The 6,000-nt window shown below is 42.2% G+C and overlaps 1 long non-coding RNA gene across 1 annotated transcript in view; it reads right to left on the bottom strand.

Moving 5' to 3' along the window:
- Window positions 1-1,656: 1,656 nt before the first annotated feature.
- LOC121524098 overlaps window positions 1,657-6,000 on the bottom strand; it is a 54,229-nt gene continuing 49,885 nt past the window's right edge. Inside the window, exon 3 of the long non-coding RNA XR_005993092.1 lies at window positions 1,657-1,808. This is a non-coding gene — a long non-coding RNA (uncharacterized LOC121524098). The remainder of the gene's footprint in view (window positions 1,809-6,000) is intronic.

The following is a 6,000-nucleotide window of genomic DNA, read 5'->3' as shown; positions in this document are numbered from 1 at the left end:
ATTTCATCTTTTCTGACTCTCTTTGTGCATCCCAGGAACAACTTGTTCTCTGAATTTGCATTTCGCAAAAGTAGTCATACTTCCTGCTTGCTATGAAGGTGCTTGGCTTCTCTCTCACCTACAAACTAACAGACAGACTGTTTGTTACAAGATTGATTTTTTTCCACACATTTATCTAAAGTGCCTGTCACAGCAGATCTATTAAAATTCAGGCAATGACTTTGTCAACTTTTTCCTTTTCACTGTCAAACTGGAGACCTCTCTGAAAAACAACTTTTATATTTCCTTCACACCAAACTAACCAGTCCTGTTGATTGTTTTGGTGTGTCACTGTCGGAGGAAGTGACAGAGATGTGAAGCTCTAAACCATCATCACTCTGGAGGAAGTGAATCACATTTTTAACCCCTTTAGTTCCGTTGGATCCAGGCTGATAGGCGAAGCTGACACCTCCCACAGTAACACACGTCATCAGAATTTCCTGCACATTCACAGCTGATGTTTTGGTTACACAACTGGAAATAGATCACTGCAGGGCTCAGATCAATCTTTATTTCAGAAAGTCAAGCCAAATTGACAAAAAGGTACAAGTGAGTGAACTTAACTTTGAGTTTGGGTGCTAACTTCCTGTCATGGCTGTTATAGGCATTCACTGAAGTTTAAATCTATAAATCTTGTGTTACATGTGGCTTTAACATCAATAGCAGAACACAATAATTAAAGGCTGGGATACATGCTTTTGTCATAATACACTATATGGAAAAAACTATTGAGCCACACCTGTTTATTACTGAACTCAGGTGTTTCAATCAGATCCATTTCCACAGATGAATAAAGTCAACGATCTAGCCATGCAGTCTCCATTTGCAAACATTTGTGATACAGAATGAACTATGACCTCCATGCAAAATGATGATTCCCTTCAAGTGTTTTATAACATGCATTAAAGGTCACATATTTTGCAAAATACACTTTTCAGGCTTTTATAGCAAAAATATGTGCCCCTGGCCTGTGCTCAATCCCCCCAAGAATCACCCCCCAAACTCTCCACCTTTCAGAAAATATGTGCTGAAACAAGCCATTCTCAGTTTTTCTCCTAATGATGTCATATGGGGAGTTAGCTCCGCCCCCATGTTTGGTTGGCCCTCCCCGTTTAGAGGAAAGTTCCGCCCTCCTGTCCTGATCCTCCTCTCAGCTCAGGAGAGCCACATCTGTTAAGCCACATCCATTTTCTGAGAGGGGTGGAGTCAAACAGCTTATTAACATTTAAAGCCACAGACACAGAAACAGCTCGTTATGAGCAGGGCTGAACAAAGGGGTTTTAGACATACAGAAATCCATTACTGGAGTGTTTTTTCAGCAACAAACTTCACAGGCATGTTTTGGGGACGTCTGAGACCAATATAAACTTCTCTTAAAAGGGTAAAATATGTGCCCTTTAAGATATAAGAAAATGACAAGAGCCTCAGTCTGTAATCTCCTGATGGAAGCGGCCATTAAAGACCCCCTCTGGGTCATGGCAGTGAGAGTGATGAACTGAGAGGAGGATTAGCTAAGACTTTATCTGTATCAAAGGATCACAAACACAGAATTTCAGTTTATTTACAGCGCTCTGTTATTCTTAATAAAGCTGCTGTCTTTTATTCTTCTGTTTCTCTGACCTTCACACCAATCAGAGAGAGAAACCCACGCAGCCTTCTTCTCCAGTCTCAGTCGGCCAATTACACGCTGTCGATGAATGCAGGAGCCCACACAACCACTCTGAGCAACTGTTCAATTAGAGCAGCAGCAGGCGCTCACGACCACTGACCTTCATGAGATCAACACAAAGGCGGGAACATGGTGAACTTTGTAAGCATTACGGTTCAAGATATAAGGAAAATAGAAAGATTTCAGGACATTTATTGTTAATTTACATTTTGACTTCTTGGTTATCAATAACACTTTTTATAAACATCAAAAAACAAAGATATGTGTCAATAGGCATGCACCAGTGCCTTGGCTAATATCAACTGTGTTTACAGACATTGGCCCAGTGGAAAATTACAAACCAGCATCAGTGGCTGATGTGTGTCTCTACAATACATCAGTTTAACATTTGTTTTTTTTTTTATTGGGCAGGAGAAGTCACATGTTGGCCAAACTCTGATCGATTTTCATAGTAAAGAAAAGAAATATTAGAAGGTTGGCAGTGTTACACCAAAAGAAGTAATGGAAAAACATCAGAGGCAAGCTATAATAAAACTATAATAAACCCCCAATGCCAAAAGGCTAAGAAGTTCACAGTCAACAATGGCATAAGGTCCTCCACTTTGTTAGAGACTGGGCAAATAGTCCAACAGTTTATGAACACTCCTCAATATGCAACTGCAAGAAATGTAAAGATTTCCCCATCTGCACTCCGTAATATCCTCAAAAGACTTAGATAATCTGGAGAAATCTGTGCATATAAGGGGCAAGGCCAACAACCAGTACTGAATGCCCATGACCGGAAATCCCTCAGGAAGCACTGCAATAAAAACTGGCATTATTCTGTAATGGATATCCACATATGGGCTCAGGAACTCTTCAGAAAATCAACGTCAGTTAACACGGTAAGTCGCTGAATCAACAAATGTAAGTAAAGACTCTACATGCTAAACTAAAGCTGTATCAACAACATCCATAGGCCCTGCTGAGTTCTGTGGGCCTGAGTGGACTGTGGTCACATGACTCCACGTTTAAAATCGAATGGCTGTTGAGTGCTCTGTGCTGAAGAGGAAAACTAGACTGATATCAATGTGAAGTTCAAAAGCCAGCATCTGTGAGGGTGTGGCGGTGTTTTAGTGCCAGTGATGTGGGTTACTTGCACATCTGTGAGGGCACCATCAATACTGAGAGGTAAATACGAATTTTGCTTTCATCTAGACATCTTTTTCAGGGACATCCCTGTTAATTTCATCTCAACAATGCCAAACCACTTTCTGCACAAGTGGCAACAGCCTGGCTTTTAGGATAAGAGTTTGTATACTAGACTGACCTGTGTGCAGCCCAGACCTGTCTGCTTGTGAAATGAGGTTTGGATGTGGCAAGTAAGCTGCCTTAGGGCACCATCAGGCTTGAAGGAGGGCTGACACAAGCCTAGTCGTGCTCTGGATGTTCTTACATACAACCGGGAAATGGGGAAAAAATCAGTAAGCATGGCCAAGGGTACCATCTAGGTGGGTAGTTGGGACATCTACGAGCCCCTGGTTATGCTGTGGATGTCCCAAGGGCATGAAAAGGCCCATGAGCAAAAGAGACACCGTCAAGCTTGACCTTGGCTGTCAAGCAACATGCATGTGCTATGCTCAGCTGAGCAGAGCCTTCAGAAAAGGCATATAAGTCAGTCTGATTGAAATACTCATTCTCTCTCAGCTGGGCCTGTTGCTGAAATCTCACCCTTTGTTTGGTTGGATGCACATTTCACCTAAATTACCACACATTCACTCATTCATACATTTCAGACATGACTGATGGCTCACATTTACATGGCACATTAGATATTTAATAAGTCTGATCATTTTTTGTTTTATAAACACCAATTTGTTACTTCTTTAATCTGCGTGTGTCCTCCCTGAGCCAGGTGGCAACTAATGGGGGCTCGTCCGGGATCTGAACCTGGAATCTCTCGGCTTGTTTAAGCTGCCTGCAGATTTTTTATCAGACATTTTATTGGTTCTATATAACACTTGTCAACTCTATATATCTTCTCAATAAAACAAGAGGAACAAGGATCAGATCTGTTTTTGTAATTTATGGGTTCAAAGCTCAGTAGAGAAATGATAGATAAAGCTGCATACTAATGTTCACTCCGCATAAAAGAGACGAATTCAAGGTCACCCTGAGACTGTTTGGGACAGGGACACTTGCTGTTATGAGATCAGGTCATGTGTCTGCCCCCCCCCCCCCGTGTGTATCAGGACGTGTCATCTCTTCTTATCAGACTTGGTAGTGTTCCTCCTGTCAGGCTGCGGCAGCATTAACCCAGATACAGACCAGCGGAGTTTGGAGGAAGAGGAAAAAACTCGCCTCTTATGCAACCCCCTTCATCTGAGCGGAGCAGCATCACCCGTGGTCTCATCCTTCCTTTAGCACGCGGTGTCAGAAAGGAATAAAAGGACGAGAAAATCACAGAGATGTAAAGAAAACAAAAACACCGGAGGTTGTGTGGAAATGAAAGCCTTCTCATTCATTGTCTGTGGCTCCTCGAGGCCAAAACTGACATAAGTGTCCGAGGTCGGGAGCGCAGGCAGTCATGCAGCAACTGGATTGAAAGAAGCTAAAGAGCTTTGGTCTTTCATGAGGATTTGAGTTCCACTGCTGCACTGGCCTTGTTGGTTTATGTAAGAGAGAGACTGGCAGCTGAAGCAATGACGTCAGAGGAAGATGAAGATCTGAGACTGAGGAGTGAATTAAAGAACAAAAAGCAATCAGGAGATGAGAAACAGTCAGGAGAAATACGTCAAGAACTGCATCATCAAGTCTCATTGATCTGTTTGTTCTAAAACTTTCTCTTGTGCTATTTTACCTTGAATCATTCATTCTTCCTCCTGTAAGCCATTAAAGCTGTTACAGCGGGGACACAGTAGCTGAATGTCATATGAAATACTTCAGAACCACTCACAGTATATCACAGATCTTTCTGGGCAAAAGCTTCACTGGAAAGCTGCTTTTTATTTGCAAAGTTACAGGAACAGTGGTTACACTACCTGGACAGGGTAGAAAAGGGAAGCTCTCAATGACATCTGAGAAGGTAGATTGTGAAAAACTCTCGAGTGACCACAAAAGACCTCCAGCAAAACTTGGTGGCAACAGGGACTGAGGTTTCAGTGAGTACAGTAAGGTATCGTAGATGGTTTCAATGCCAGATCTCCAAGATGTATGCCACTACTGACCCAAACGCACAAGAAAAGTCAGCTCCAATTTGTTCAACATCATTAAAAGTTTTGGGATTCTGTTCTGTGTAGCAACTAAACTAAACTGGAACTTTCTAGCATGATGGATCAGCAGTATGTCTGGAGGAAGAGGAATGGAGCATATGCTGGAAAGAACACTGTGCCCTCGGTTAAGCATGGCGGTGGCTCAGTGATGCTCTGGGGCTGCTTTGCATCCTCTGGCACTGGAAACTTGCAGCATGTGGAAGGCAAGATGGACACTGAAGTATCAGGAAACAGAAGGAAACAAGTCTGTGAGGAAACTGAAGCTTGGGCCTCATTGGACGTCCCAACAGGACAGTGACCCCAAGCATACCTCAATTTTCCACCAAGGCTTGGTTGCAGAAGAAGTCCTGGAGGATTATACAACGGCCATCACAATCGCCTGGCTTGAACCGTATAGAAAATCCCTGGTGGTATTTGCAGAAGGTGGTTACAGCATGCAGACCCAAGAATATTATTGAACTGGAGGCCGTTGCACATGAGGAACCAGAAGCTGGTGTTTGCATCTGGTTTGTAGTAGGTCATAGAGGCAAAAAGGTAGGTAGTGTTGTACTCAAGACCACACTATCCGAGACCCAGACTTGCCCGAGACCAGAGTGCACCAAGATGAAGACAAGCCAAGACCAATACTATAAAAATCCATTTTAAAAACCATGACAAGGTTAAACAGTTAAAGAGCATTCTCTCTTGAATTTTAGTTTTCTTTTTAATAAATTTGACAGGTAAAAACAAGGTTTCTGCAACTCTTTCAAAGCACAACATGCAAAAATCTCAAATCTTAACAAATTTGTTCAACTAAAAATAAATCCTTGTATGTATTTAAAAACCACTGACAAGTCAAGATCTGCAAATGAGATGTTTATCTAGATTTGTCTGGTGAATGAGGCCTAAGGTAAGTGTTCAGAGGTATTTCTGACTACAAATAAGATGGACTGATGTCTGAGTTTTTGCAGCTGTGGCTATTTGTTGTTTTAGCAAGTTCTCTTATTTTTACATTAATGAAGTTGAAGAATAGCAGCTCAGTACTGGTCTCGACCAGTCTTG

Source organism: Cheilinus undulatus, linkage group 16 (genome assembly GCF_018320785.1).
Source record: "Cheilinus undulatus linkage group 16, ASM1832078v1, whole genome shotgun sequence".
Classification (NCBI taxonomy): domain Eukaryota; kingdom Metazoa; phylum Chordata; class Actinopteri; order Labriformes; family Labridae; genus Cheilinus; species Cheilinus undulatus.
This window is presented reverse-complemented; position numbering and strand designations above follow the sequence as displayed.